We start from the raw sequence: 16,884 nt of genomic DNA on the forward strand, positions 1-16,884 counted from the left end.
GTGAGTGCCCCGTTTTAAGGCCATTTTTTATTCTCTCAAAATGTAGCAGGCTGATCTTTCTTGGCCAATGTTGATCAGTTTTATTTTTTTTTCACTAGGGAATCACACATTTCACAGAGCATTTTAAAATTTTGTTTTTAAAATGAATTTCTGATATCTTGCAGTCAATTTTTTTTAAGTCACTGTAAAAGGTCGCAGTCTGAATTTCTGATGCAGTATTTCACAATCCAAATTTTGAAATGTGCGGCTCCATTTTTGGTTTTGCGGTCGGGGATGAGAACTTTCATCGATATGTTTTTGATTTACTCTTACTCATTTGTATGTGTTTAGCAGTGTTTACTCTAGATTATCAATAGGAATTCACAAACATACCTTGATTGATTTGTGGTTTAGTCCTGATAAAAAGTGAATCAGAGTATTTTGAGAAAATTAAGGAGCAACAATAATTTTCCAGCTGGTGGTAGCTGTATGATATGTTCAGGAGGGGCTTAACTATCTGTAAGGGGGTCTGATAATCTCTTGTAGGGGTTCATTCGCCCTTGGAAAAAAAATTGCAATTTTGAGCCATTTTAAACTATTCTAAGATGTTTTAGAAAATATCATGCCTAGAGAATCTTTTAGATACTTTTTCCCAAATTTTTGGTTGATGATTAAGGTGCTGCACTCTCCTGCCACCACCACCACTGTTTTTAGCAAGTTACCATGACTGAGGTTTTGGCTCATTTTTGAGCCGATCAATTTGATCATACTATTTTAGGCAAGACCTTGTTTAGCGAACCCGCCAACTGCAAATATTGATAATTTTGAATAAAAATAAAATTTTATTTTTGGCCAATTGCACACCTGCCACCACGAAAAATGAAAATTTCAGAAAAAAAAAAAATTTTAATTTTTATTAGGCCCTCCGCTGCCTTGAAATCTCCAAAGATAAGATATGTATATTTCTTCCTAATTATATATTGAAAATGTCTCGCCTTACAATTTGATCATGCTATTTTACAAATTTGTACCGGTAAATTACAAAACAGAACGTACAGTAGATTATGTAGGGGTGTTTACTGAGGATAAGCATTGTTTTTTGGTAACTGTACAGTACAAAGCTATCAAATGAAAAATAATGATTGCAAATTCTTTTGACAATATAATATTAATTTTAAATAATAATAATGGAATTAATTTGTATGGCCAATGTTAAGTACTGTCTTAATTTAATTAATTGGTTCTGAAAGCCTTGACATAGCTTGCGGTATTAACATTGGGTAGAAGGGAATTATGGGCACAATCAGAATGAGACGAAGCGCTACAGTAGATAATGAGGTGGTCCAAGGTGATTTTTACCAACCACTTGAGCAATATTTTTGATCAAATTTTACTTGAGAGGAGGGGCAGGGGGTGTTAGGTTGTACAAACTTAAATGCCATGTTAATATAGTAGGCCTACAGTACTGACTACAGTATAAATATAATACATACTTTAATATCACTCACTATCAGTAGTATCCATTGACAAACCTATTAATGTTTATCTAAGATAAGTCTGTTTACTGAGCCATAAATCTACTAAAACTATGTGTCTGATAAATTTTTTTGTTTGTTTTTTCTGTACAAGCTTTGTAAGATAAAGGTTCGGCAATTATTTGTATAAATCATAACTTCTTTATTATAGTTTCTTAATTTTTAAACATGATCTTCTATTAAAATACTAGATTTTAATAGTATTAATCAGGAAATAGATAAACAGGAAATAACGCCTGTACTTTTGCTCTCTAAATATTTATTATATTTAAGACTTTGAACTTTGAGAAGATTACAACATAGATAAGGCCTCTGTAGACCACCTTGTAATAAACCTTGACCATAAAAGTGTCGGGTGAGGGTACATACTGTAATTGAAAGATGTTATACTGTATGTATAGTAGTTTGCCAGGGTCCATTTTCAGTGCCATTCAAATATGATGGAAATGTTTTACAAGACAGTCTACTGTAAATGAAATGAAAGCTTTACTCCATTACCATTAGGTTAGAAAATATTGGAAATTTGAAATTAGATTTCATATTGCTGAATATAACGTGACCTCTCCTTACTAAGTTGACCCCCAACGTAGACCTGAATGATCGTTTTTTTTTTTACCACCTACAATATATCAACCCATAAAATCAATTTGTACTGTCTGCTGCTAGTAGACCTAACACATTATACTGTATGCAGTAGTCTAACTATTTCCTAAAAACTTTGTAATATGTTAGGGTGTGTTTCTACTGATAAACACAAAATAATCGATTTTTAAAAACCGTTTTTTTAATGAGTACCAGACAGCCTGCTGGCGTTGCAACTGCATTTTTGATTTTTCGAAAATCGGTTTTCGTGACGGAAATTACGTCACCATTTTGTTTATACAACACATTGTTTTCCTGTATAGGATAGTATCTTTCTCAAGTAAGATACGATGTGGGGCGAGAAGGCAAATGTTTTCGACTGTGATCATCGGCACAATTATGAACGACGACCAAACGAGGACAATGGTAGGCCCAAAAGGGCGGAGAGTCCTAGGCCCAATACCCCCCCCCCCACAAAATAATTACAAAACGAATTCGTCACTCCTCATGTTGACGTTTTAAGCTTGTAGGCCTAGGACATGAACAAGAGGACAAATCTTTTTTGAAAGTTTGCGCCTAATACGATCTAGTCTTTGCAGTGATTTACCTGGAGGTCACATTTCACCTGATAATCGCTTTTTTGTGTTGCAGCTAAAAGGTGCACAGCCAAAATCGGTTATTTGCCGTTCAGACACGCTATCCATTGCATGTTTTTAATCGATTTTTTTTAATCGCTTTTTCCAAACTGGTCCCGTTTCTACTGCGAGAATAAAAGCGTTTTTCGAAAAAGCGATTTTTAATCGATTATTTCTTTCCAGTAGAAACAGGCCCTTAGTGATCATCCATTGTTTCATCATTTTCACATGAGTACAAAGCATAGAGTATAGGTGGGTGGAGGTAAACAGCTGTTTCATGTACTCTGTATATTCTAAACCCTAGTGAAATATTGTTTAAAAAATAAAATCTCAAGCTGAATCATTTTAATAGTGCAGTACACTTGTACTGTCTATTGTTTTAGGTTGGGTGGTGGTAGGGAAACAGTAAAGTTGTAAACAAGAGCATGTTTTTTTAACTCTTCAAAATAATTTGAAACAACTGGATTATCATATTTGCGTTAGGTGATATAACAATAATTTTTTGGGATTATTCATTTCTTTTTCTATAGTGAAATTATGGAATTGTTACATCAAGCTTCCTCTTAGCCTACATACCAGAGGCTTAACCTTAATCCTTCCCAAACTACTGGATTAGAGTTGTTGATCATGTGATAAAATTGACCAATGGACATTTACTATTTTTTATTTTGATAGCCCTTGTAAAAATTTATAGTGCAGAGTAGAAAACTAAGTATTCGTTTTCTATTCTATTTTGTATGACATGTTACACAATTGCCTTGCTCTAAATAGTTCAATAAACAATGATAACAGTTCTATGACATTGACATTGTAACAACATGAACAGGCAAAATAGTAATTATGATAAGATGTCCACTACCGTAGTTCGACGCCACAGCAAGGACATCAGACTGAAAATAGTAACCGTCCCAAATGTAGTTATTACGATTGCCAAAATTGTGGTCTAGAAGCACTATTCTGGGTCATTTCTAAGCCATAAAATCTCCATGAAGTTGGTTGGTTGGACTAGTTGACCCCCTGCCAGCAAATTTCAGGTGTCACTACCGGTATTTTTACCCTGCCTACAGTATAGATGAATATTGCTCTGTATTCTCCCTGTCTACAGCAGATACTGTACATAGTAGGGTAGGCCCTATGTTTGTGTTGTTTCTTTCCCTGCTAGATTACTAGAATCTTTTTCATTCTATTATACAGTTAAATGTAGGTTGAATTGTGTTGTCCAATTTACTGTAGGTAGATACATCACTGCATACTGTAGGTTGATGGGGCCGAGTCGACCTGCTTCCACAGGTATGTGTACTGTAAGTAAAGTATGTTTATATTTTGGCTTCAGGTAAAAATAGGTTTTAGTGTTTTGATATTCATTGATGCTTTCAGTGTGTAATGATTTGAAGTAAAACAGGAAATTCAAGGTCATTAATTCAATTATAAGAATAGTAGTTTCATTCATAATATTTTATGCGAAGTTTTCAAATTCATCGGTATATTTTTTATTTTATTCCTCCCCCCTTTTTTTTTTCAAAATCACAATTTCAGGATGCAAATTCCATTGGCTCTAGGAATCAAGTTCTTAGCTATGAGAAAAAAAAGTTAAATATTCATTCTGTAATAACACACCCATATTTTTGGGATGGTTTTTACTGTTAAAGGTCATGATGGATATGCAGGAATTCATATCACATGGTCAAAATGTCAATCTTTTTTTTTTTAACTCTGTTTAATGAAAGAAAAATAAAGATGGAAATTATTTAATGGTGTCCTAATTGATACAAAATTGCAAGACAGTTTGTTTTATTACAAAATAACCATTATTATAAAATAAAATAATATTGATATTAAATGACACTGTTGTATGAGTATTTCAGTGATGTTTTGCATCAGGAAATTAATGTGATATTTTTCCCTACCTAATGTACACTCGTACTGATTGCTCAGTACGTTCCAAAATATAAGAAAACTTGTGATTTGGGTGGGAATTGAATAACAACTGTTTTTTCTTTGCTTAGTAGTAGAGCTTTGGAGAGTGGAGAAATGGAGGAAAGTTATTGTTTAGTTAGTAATATTGCTTGATCTTTGATTCCTTGCCAACTTTTTTAGTGGTGGATATAGGGATTCGAAATAGAGAGACCCAGAAAGTCAGTTTTATAGATGAAGGATTTAGACCACCCCAGTCCCACCATGGTTTGGGCTGAAGTACAAAATTTTATGTCTGACACTTCTAGATGGCTGGAAATAGCACTCTTAGATTAAAAATTTGAATGTAATTTTCTCCTTTCCCCCTGTACCTTCTTCCACATTTTTTTGTATTTGGGGGGGGGGGTCCCCCTTTAACTTACCTACGTTTTTTCCTACCAATGAAATAATTCTTGAGTTCTGTATATAGTGAGAAGAATAAATAAAAAGAAATATCTGAAATTCCAACTATACTGTACTAATTTTTATCAAGGAAGTTTCTGCAATGTTGTTTTATTTTTTTTCTGTGTATTCCAACACAACTGCAAGATTATACGGTAGACTTACCTGACAACTAAATACCACAGACAACTTTAATATGAAGTAAAAAAATGAATAATAATAAATAATAGTGATAAAATCAATAAAAACAAATCAAATAAGTTGTTAATATTAAGTGATATAGTTTCTTTGTATAGGAAGGTTTGATTAACTGGTAGGTTCTGTGATATCCTTTTAATGGGGTGACCTATGTAATCTAATATTATTAGAATCTCTTAAGGAAGGAAACTTCGGTTCAAGGTCGGGTCGACACTCATTATTTATTCGAGTTTGCGATTATCTGGGAGAAAATTAATCTATAAAATGTAAGCTATACAAGGCCATTATATGAAGACACCTCATAAAGGTGTGCAGAAACCTGAAGTAAGGTGTTAAGTAAAGGGGAATTATATAACTTCGTGGTATAATTAGGTTTGCTGGTCATTTAATGGCATCAAGGTTTTGATAACTATCTGTTGTCCACACTATCAAATTTTCTTTTGACAAAAACTGTCGTTTGCCCATATATAGTCATGATGTGCCTATATATGGTCATGATATGATCTCATCATGACCATATTTAGGCATGTCGCATGTTTTTATTTAAAAAAAATAAAATTTTATAATCTGGACAAGGCTTTAGGCATGTCAACCAATAATGGATAGTAATATAACATGAACTTGATTATGACGATGATGGTGACAGTACATTATACTATACTGTACTGTAATGTTTTTGCTGCTGAAGCCTGACAAATGCTCTAGGCTAGCCAACCTGCCATTGTTGCCCAAATTTACAACCTTAAATTATAGGCCTACTTGATTCTATCACATGAACAGTAACCATGTTTGCTACTAAGAAAATATTTGGTTATAGGATTGTAACAAGGAAACCTACACTAATTGGGGGCAGTCATGTCATGTCAAATGCACTTTGCTGATATTGTGGTTGTAGTAATTCTAAAATAAATGAAAGAAAGAAGTAGTTATTGTTGTAGTTATGTTGTACAGTACAGTAGGAACAACCCTCAAGATGGGCCTACCCTGGGGTCTAGCAAAAGCAGTTTTCTATTTTCTAGTCTTAGGCTTGGTGTAGTCAGTAGTCAATCACTGACAGCTCTCATTGGCCTGTGTCATGAATTCCTACTTGACGTATTTCCGAGCGGTATAGAAATGACTAGGAATCCCTCTTTGACATATAAAATATGAACACAGTTCACAATGTTGTAACACAACTCTCAAAAATAAACTTTTTTTCTGTATAAACTCCAACAAGAATCAGGTATCAAAGCAACACAACAAACATTCACATTAACATGTGTTTCAAAAAGAGCTTCTCGAAAGGTCCACTGATATTTAGGGGCCCTTTTAAATAAATGAAATAATGTGATGCTTTTATCAGTGAAGTGTCTTTATGAGGCTTAGTGAGTGGAGTTGTTTTTAGTCGTGAGAAAAAGTCTTGCTGTCACAGAAATTGAACCCAGGACCCTGGGATTAGAAGTCAAGCATCTTAATCACTACTGTAGCTATTTAACTCCACCCTACTCTTCTTTAATATAGTTCATTATTTAATTTTGTATAAAGATTTGAGTATTGTGAAAGTAAATAATAATATACTATATTTATATAAACATAAATTCTCAATTAAGTCAGTAAGCAAAGGCTGACATGGAAAATTGTACATCTTACCGTCCTATTTAAATAAATAATTTATTTACTGTACTTTATATAAATTGTATTGCAGTTGCTTATTTCCATGACTGGCACAGTATATTTACAACAGTATTCTCCCCAGACCCTGAAGCATCATGGTGTCATGATGCTTGGGACTTTCCTCATAATGTTTGACATTTGGCCATGATGCTTGCAACATCTTCCATGATGCTTTTATCAGGGAACAGTTAAATTATTTTACTGTTCCCTGCTTTTGTATAGTCATAAAGTACAATTTTATGACATTTCAATGCCTCCTAATTATTAAAAATACCTTCTGTCAGTCCCAACTATGGTGGACTTAACACTTACCATGATGCTTGCCCATAATGCTAGGGAGAACACTGTACAGGTATAGTAGTAGAAATGTAGACCTTCAGTTAACCCCAAGGTATTTATTGGGAAACTATGTCAGAACAATTGCTGTATTACATGGTTCAACGGATGTAAAATATAATTTTACCACCCCGCTGTTGTGTTAACAAGTGGTATCGTTTCCTTTTAATATAGTTATTCAATACTAGGCTAATAATAGATTGAGTGACATTTGGACTTGTGGCTGGTCACTAAGTGTATTCTAGGTATGTTATTATTAAATTCCTTAGAGAATATCATGCATTCAAATTAAGTGCATAGGATACTATACTTACTTGAAAGTCTTGGGTTCAAATCCTGATACAGTAGAAACAAAATTACCTTTTATCTCCAAAACACTGTATTTCTCAAAGATGTTTCACCTTAATAGAGTAAACAAATATTTATTTTCTGTGCGAATTCATTTTCAATTGAGTTCTTTATGATTTTGGTGATTGTGTATTCACTCAAACGGAAAAAAAAAATAAACCATATTAACCACATTGCTCATGATATATAGAGCACTTTTGATTTCTTTCAAGATGTTTCATTTTCTGTGTGTGTGAGTTAGGCAAAGTCGTCTTAGGCAAGTTTAACTGGATTTCTTTTATTGGTGGTAGTAACAACTGAATCACAATGTCCACAGAAATATTTGTTAGATTTTGAAAATAACTAAAAATTGAAATAACTGTATTGACCACATTTGCTCATGATATAAGGAGCATTTTCTATTTCTATCAAAAATTTTTGAAAAATTTACAAGGAAAATGTAATTTTTGTAAGTGCAATTTTCAGCTTTAATTTCTCTTAGATTTTTTTTTTTTAATTTTTAAAATTAAAAGCTAAACTGAAACTAGAACCAAAGGTCAGAATTTATGTCGTTGTTATAAGAGCAGTTACATAAATTGGCTCAGGTCAACGTAGTGTCATACAAGAAAGTAGGACAATGACCTATACTACTTCAACAAGTGACCATGGATTAAAAACATGGCGATTTGTACCATGGTTTAACTCTATTTTCCCTGTCATGTACCCAGCAAGATCTTACTATGTTTCGATAGTCTAGTGGCACTTTTGGTTTTGGTGTAGGTAATTTATAATTCCAATTTTGAGAAAAGAGGTCATAATCGAAGAAATTATTGGATATACAGGCAGGGTCATCAGAAAAAATATGATATCATTGGAACAATTAATGGCCAAAAATGAAAAGAAAAATGGCTTGATTTTCAATGTTATGCATAAGAAAGCAACAAAGATGAACATTTCTAATAGTTGATATTATGAATTTAAATTATTCAAACAAGTATATCCAACAAATTACCAGAGAGTATCTCATGATATGCGAGAACTTGACACTAACATTCAACATAGCTCCACATGAATTCATTAACGTGGATGCGTCATTCGTGCAGTAATGATGAGAAATCTATTCGACAGCACCCTGCATACTTTTGATCAATCGCATTGGATTTCGGCTGTTACAACTTCGCGATTTGGCTCTCATCTCGAAAAGGTGAAAGCTATCTAGATAACTCAATGAAATATTGATGAAATACAACATTGGAGAATTCCTCATGTCTTCTGTAATGGAGAATATGCGGAAGCTAGTAGCGCAAGAATCAATATTCTTATAGCCAGATGCTACTAATACTTAATTGATACACTTTGATGTGCATCTGCTGCAGTAGGCCTAGCTGTAGGATGCGGAAAAGGGCTTACAATTAGCTAAAAACAATCCTGCCTTTAGGGGCCTAGACATAGCAAATGACCAGTTTGAAAAGTAGTAACAGATAAATAAATAAATGATGCAGCAAATTTATTCTCGCATCAATATTTCCCAAATTTTTGACGCGGGCGGGAATGATAATCTAGCAATTTTTTTCTATGTGCTCTTAATATTATTTATTATAACATAATATTAAGCAATATTAATAAGTACTGTATTCTGTATCTGAATAATGTCCCTTCATGCATTGCATTAGTTACCACTTCCTGTTTGAAATCCAATATTTGTTCGTGATAATAATGAGACCTACATAATCAAGGTTATTTAAATAGTACTCAGTTTGTCTAGTGTTTAATACTAGAAAAAATCCTAATTGCATCTTTTATATTGATTCAATTATTGAACATACTGTAGTACTCTCCTTATTGAATTGGTATCAGCTGGTTCCAGGTCCAAAGAACTGATGATTTATTACAGTAGTTTAGAATTTTCTTAATTAATACAAGAATTGATCATTGGCAGTATAGGAAGGGCCTTATGAGGCTTTGTGACTTAAGTTCTTTTATGATTTAAAGTCTTTTACACTAAAAAGTATACCAGTGCTAATATTACGGTGTATATATGGTGGGGTTTGGACTTTTTTAGCATGTAAATGCTTCTCTGGTATTTATGCTGATAATATTTTAATGTGAAAAAATATTCAAGGATGTTAAAATTTTCAATACACAGGGATGAATTTTGACAGAAACTTAATTTAGTGACGGAGCTTGTTTAAATAGTGAAGTCTGTAGACTTTGCAGGGAACATTAGTGAGTTTTATACTATGCGAATACTGTAGTAAAATCCAGATGTTTCCTTGTTATTGTGTCTTTCCTGTGTGATGATGTTACATAATTTTACATTAAAGAGGATGTTACCATATTTATTGGTTTTCTTGCCTTTTCTCTCGATGATAGGCTTCCCAATGCCCCTTTAATTCAGCCTGTGCTATAAGGACCACGCCAGTAAAATATATTTGAATATTTAACAATAATATGGTTTGGATTTTGTGGCAAAACAATCTCTAAATTCAGTTCTAAAATTACATTGTATTTTAATTTATAAGGATTAAAACCCAAAATAGCCACCTGTAATTCGGTTGCACTACCAAATGAGTATTGATTCTATCTCTTTTTTTGTAATACATAAGCTATATTAACTACAGTAATGTTTTTATAAATATTCTTGTATTAAGATGCTTTATTTGCTTCCTGATATGCTAGTATGTGTTTAGAAGGTATCTTTAGATAAGAATGCATGATTTATTCATATAAAGGAGAGATTTTGCCAGTTAACATCAGTGGTGAATGTAAGGTATTCAATATAGAAATTAATTTTTAAAGATGGAGGAGCCAGACCTCCATGACATTGACTGAAAACATGGCCAGAAATGGCAATCTTAAACTAAGCATTAGTACGACTATGGTATTTAACATTTCAGGGGGCCTGATTGAGCTGGGCCTTTGAACATTAATCAGCCTTTGAACATTAATACATTCAGGTGTACTGATTCTAAGTAGCGCATGAAATGTTAAGTTGAGTATGCTACTATACATTTAGGGGGCCTAGTTCAGTGAGGTCTCCCCTGAATCAGCCTGTGAACATTAATACATTCAGGTGTACTGATTCAAAGTAGTGCGTATTATAATAATATACTTTATTTAAACACGGAGACACTTGAATCACTCATGGGTGTTTTTCATCAAGGCTGTGCAAAGCCATACGTAATTAGAAAAGAAAAAAATTATAGAAAATAAAATGAATTAAAGAAAACAACAAAAACATAATATCTTAACTACCGGTGAAACTATCTCCCGCCGGACACCAACACGGTATTTCTAAGTTTCGGGGATGATATGGATAAAATCAAAAAATTTTATGAAGACTTTGCTTGAAAATATGGAGATTGGAAGAACATTTAAGTTCATCGGAAAGGTCATTCCAAAGCATAGGACTATGATATGAGAGGCTATTTTTCTTGCACGCTGTGTTCACTTTAGGAATGTTAAAGTTTATACCATTGGCAAGTCTAGTATTGTAACTAGAAATTGCAAATTGCAAGTGAAGTGCTGCGAAGTACAACTGCGCCTAAATGTAATAATTAGCACGCTGAAATAGGCTAGTAAATAAGTTTAACTGGGTTCGTAAATAATATTGGCCTCAAAATATTGTGGCTGAGACCAGTGCCGGATTAAGCATCGTCTGGCCTCAAGGCGCATTTTGGAAATGGCCCAAAAATGTTAATTGAATGGACCCCATGGTAATAATTACGAAATGTAAAAACCCCAGCTACCGTGATTACAAAATCTTTCGTGTCGGAGAGAAGCGTTACTCTGCCACAACTCTAACAGTAGAATGTCTCCAAGTTTTCTGGCCTAATAATACCGGAAAATAGAGTGTAAATAATATTGCAGTCCAACTTTTGATGGCCCATAATTTACGCCTGGCCCACAAGGCTTGTGCCTTATTTGCCTAATGGTTAATCTGGCACTGGCTGAGACATGGGCTGATTAAACGTAGAAATAGGAAACCTATAAATATAGTAAAAACGCTGAATAGTAATACTCGAGCATCGCGACATGCGGACGTTGGTACGTGTAGGTTAGTCTACAAACATCGCCTAAAGTAATTGATTTTACCTGGCAGAACGAAAGAAGGAAACTCTGCTTTTCAGTCGTCTTAGGCCCTTGTTTTTTGACAAACAATGACCTTTCAGAGGTCAAATTGCTGTCAAGAATATGAATTGGCTGCTTCGCAGCAACTATTTTCTCTATGTGAAAGCGGTTAGGAAGATATGATGGAACATTGTTATTGAAGATTTGATACATAGTTATTGCTTCAGTATTATGCATTCTTTGTTTAAGATTACAGTAAGTGGATTAAGGTCTTGAGTGCTGGAGTCGCATCGTGAAGATCTTGTAATAATCTTTTCTGCACGGTTTTGCAGGATTTGGAGTTTATCAAAATATTTTTTATATTCATTGAATTACTCCAAACGACACTGTAGTAGTAGAAGTGTGGAGCTATGATAGTATTGTATGTTACTTTGAATTTTTTGAGAGACTAATGCATTTGACTTTCTTAGGTAGTACAAGCCTGGCAAAACCTTAGCCTTTACATGATCAGCATGGTTTTCCCATGTGAGGTTTTCATCAATACATATTCAAAGGTGCTTTCAACTCTTTAACCTGATCAGACTTTGCTCATCAATTTTGATATCAGTATCACTGTTTGAAATCTTAGAAAGCTTCTCATGTGTCCCTATGATCATATATTCTGTTTTATTAATTATTTAATGTTGAGCTGAGTATTGTGCTGTACCTTTAGGGGGGGCCTAGTTCAGCTGGGCCTCCCTTGAATCAGCCTGTGATCATTAATACATTCGGGTGTACTGATTCTAAGTAGCGCATTAAATGTTAAGTTGAGTATGCTACTATACATTTAGGGGGCCTAGTTCAGTGAGGCCTCCCCTGAATTAGCCTGTGAACATGAATACATTCGGGTGTACTGATTCAAAGTAGCACATTAAATGTTGAGCTGTGTATGGTATTGTAGAATTACAGTAGGGTGCCTAGTTCAGCTGGGCCTCCTTGAATCAGCTTGTGAACATTAATACATTTAGGTGTACTGATTCAAACTAGCGACTTGAATGTTGAACTGAGTATGGTATTGTATTTGACGATGAGGTTTATCGGCCTAAACATCTGTCACTCTTTAATCCTTGAAAAACCATGAATAATATTTTTATACACCATGAACTATTTTTAAAAATTCTGTTAGTCTGGTAATTGTAAATGCGTAAGGCCAAATAAAATCAATTGATAGACTCACGTCCCCACCCTGATCAAATGTTAGGAGCCTCATAAAAAATTTACTAAATTTAAAAAAAAGACATATTCCATGGATAATAAAAATAATGATAATCTGAAAGAAGAGGTGGAAATGGCAGAATACATTATAGAGATTCATTTTACTTCTAAAAAACACAAATTTTTATTATTTACCAGCCTGTTTACCACTAGTTAGGATAATAAATAGTAAATATCTTCACCAAAAAATAATTTCAAATCCTTAATGTGAAATTTAACAATTAATTTTATTTGTCCTAAACTTTAATTTAATATTTTAATGTCTCATATTTATAAAAATTATGATTTTATCATAATGCCTACTGTATTGTATTGGCTGACTGTGCATGTATGTGGGCCTCTTTGAGTTTGCTTGCTTGAGAGCATCCTCCAGAAATGTTGATATCTGTAAACTCATCAACTTCTTATTAACACAGTGTAATCAATATTCATTTCACTGTTTAGACAGTAAAATCCTCTTTAAATGTAAACATTTTCTTTCTAAATTGAATTCATTCAATAGAGAATTGGCACTGTGATCAGATTCTAATTCTACCGAAGCATTCTAAGTTAATTAAACAATTTCCTTGATGGTTTTAGAGATTTCTTGCCACTTCACACAAATTATGCATATGTTAGAGGCTAGGAAAAGGTGGAAACGTGTATAACTGCAGCGATGAGCTACATAAGAGACCAGTTTCCTGGAGGAAAAAGTCTAGTATAGGTTAGAGGTCATGTTGTGTTCTAATAGATTTAACAGACTAAGGCCCTCTAGAGGTGAGAACATAGTTGTTGAGTGGCTTGGTGAATCAACTCTAGTTTTGTTATTAGAATTCTTTGCATTTTTTTCTTAACTATTATGACTCAATGCTTTAAATATCTTTGTCTAGAATTGTTGGCGATTGCATTTCCTAGTTCAAGCCTCAAATTGTTGTTACTATTTTTATTCAAGGATTATTAATAATATATTACAATATATGGATTCTAAATTTTAGTATCTTTATATAAGCAATTAATTTTTTTTTATAGAGTTTTTTATCTGTTGCCTTTCCTCCCTCTCCCCTTTCACTTTCCAGATTGTATGAAGCTTGTGATGCAGTATACTTACTACTTAAAAATAGCACTTAATGCTTTCTGTGTTAATCTAACTTCGACAATGAAATACAATATTTTAATTAATTTTTATAATCAAGGTATTGTTATGGTTAAAATGCACAAAATTCAATTGTTCAAATCCTTGTTTCATTATAAAGAAGATTTAACTGAGAAATATAATATTTTATTAACTAATAATAGTTTGTAGAATAATGAGTATTATTAGAAACACTTTAACGTCTTCAGGACTACAATTTTTAAGAATAATGAGTGATGACAACACTTAAGACTTAAGAATAATATCTTGTGTTGAGTACCAATAGAAAAGTTAGAGTGGCTGTGAGTATCGATTTTCTGTGGATTCCTACTGTAAATAATCTTTATTGCAGTTAAACTGGAGAGGGCGCTATTCTATATCTTGCATGGCATAATAACTGTCAAAAGCTTTCTCGTTAAAATTGGTATTATACTCACCATACAATATTCAAGGAATAAAATTGATCTATTGCATTTGGATTCTAGAGAGAGCTGTATTTTATAGAGAAATATTCTACAGTATACCTTGCCTTTTAATTAGTTTATTGTTATAGATAATTAATCAATTTAGGCAGTTAATTAAGCAATATCTACCATATGCAATGTGATATTATATAATGCCTAAAGAATTTGTCTTTTTGATACATTAATCTTTATCTACTTTTTGACCAATTTCTTATTGTGAAAGCTATATATTTGGGTTATTATTTATATTTTTAATTTTCTTATAATTTCTTGCAAATGTTTTAATTGACAAATCAATGAATGTTAAATTGTTCAATCGGGTTTTTAAAATTAATAATTAATTTCAAAGAAGCAAATTTTTGCATTGTTTGTGTTAACACTTTTAATATCCTGTTCTTAAATTGTTCAATCGGGTTTTTAAAATTAATAATTAATTTCAAAGAAGCAAATTTTTGCATTGTTTGTGTTAACACTTTTAATATCCTGTTCTTCATATTTCAAAGTAGATCTATTTTTTGCATTTTTTGGTCTTTCAATATCATTGATATATTCAATATTATTTTAGAAAAATAATACCATTTTACAGTATATATACATTTTGTTCTTAATATTTCAGAGCAAGTTGATTTATTTTTTCCATTTAATATATCAAATCAAATCTAGTAATTTGACAAATGAAATTAATTTCTTTAACTTAAAAATAAAAACCAGGTAGCTACATAAATTTGAAGCATTTTCACTTCGATGTATTAAATATTTTTATTTATATTTATTCAACTTTGTTTTAAAGTTAATTTATTGTCTGAAAATTATGCTCACTACTAAATTGACATTTTGAAGTAAAATTCCTGAAAACATAATTATGTAAAAGCTCTATTTAAATCCTTCAGTCTTTTATTATGCACAGGCAATTTAAGTAATCACAAGAGACATCCAATTTAATAGTAACTCTAATAAAACTATGCATGAGTATGGTATGCAGAAAAGCTGAGCCAATAAACCCAGACATGCTAAGTAGCTGAGCTGATTTGATTTTAAACTACAGTGCAGATCAACCTGTGTATGTTTTGCACAATTGTTGCAAAGAATTTTTCAATAGTTTTGCAGAATTGTTACTCTGTTGAAAAATTCTTCAACACAGTTTTGCAGAATTGGTAATTCTTTTGAATAATTTTTCAGTAAGGTTTTGCAGAATTATCATTTTGTTGAAGAATTTTTTAAAAACATTATTGCAGAATTGTTGTTCTGTTGAAGTATTTTTTAATACAGTTGTGCAAAATTTTTAGTCTGTTGAAAAAATTTTCAATGAGGTTTAAATTGCAGAATTGTTATATTGTTGAATACTTTTTAAAAATATTATTGGAAAATTGTTCCTCTCTTGAATTTCTCCATGCAGAATTGTTATTCAGTCGTAGAATTTTTAATAAGGGTTATTATGTTGTTGCAAGGCTTGGGGCATTTTGGAAACCTTTATTATCACGCCACAGTTCACAAAGCGCTCCGAAATTGATTAATAACATAAATAGAGATTATGAGACTGACATTACCATGTAATGTAATTAACAGGTATTTGGTGCTATACAAAGTGCTCACCTACTCAGTGTTATTATAAAGTGCTAAATGAAACAAATTCTATTTGAATTAGGATATCAGATCAGATATCCTAATACAAACAGAAATTATCTTTTTTCATGAAAGTATTAAAATATTTTATCGTAAATGTAATCTTATTGCTTTAAATTTCCCTGTAATGGAATGAGTAAAGTTAATTTAAATACATTTTTAAATGTTTTTATGATCCATTCTGCTTTCATGAATTGTTGAAAATTTGTAAAATTGATCAACAAGAAAGTAATTTACTTGACGAAAGTACTATACGTCAGACCATATCATTAGCATTAACAATTTTATGTCCGTCCTAATTTTTACGGAAATATAGGCCAACAATAAAATATTTCCATTAGTACAATCCAATCAGATTAATGACATTCAAAATCTCTGTATTGTAGCAAATTGCAACATTTTTACTCCGGCAATTACCTATACGCGTGCCGAAGTATATTTACTGTAAGCCTATTCGCATACCATCACGTCTTCTGCTTTTTTTTGTACTACTTTCATTTCTTTATCAGTGTTCGTTCACCTTGTTTCAGCTAAGTTAGTTTGTTTCTTCTTTCCTGGGTACTTCCTTAAAATGTTATTTGAGGCTGTAAATCTCTCCCCTGTCTTTACTTATCTTTTTGAAATCTATCTCAATCATTACATTCTTCATTTACTCTGTCTACCCATTAATATTTCTACTTGGAACTCTCTTTTTTTGTTTTTATCTTATAATTTTTGTTCCATTATCTTTCTATTTGGATTTTATTCGATGTGTGTTTGCA

Source organism: Anneissia japonica, unplaced genomic scaffold (assembly GCF_011630105.1).
Source record: "Anneissia japonica isolate Jap-2015-1 unplaced genomic scaffold, ASM1163010v1 scaffold6030_len697274_cov183, whole genome shotgun sequence".
Classification (NCBI taxonomy): Eukaryota; Metazoa; Echinodermata; class Crinoidea; order Comatulida; family Comatulidae; genus Anneissia; species Anneissia japonica.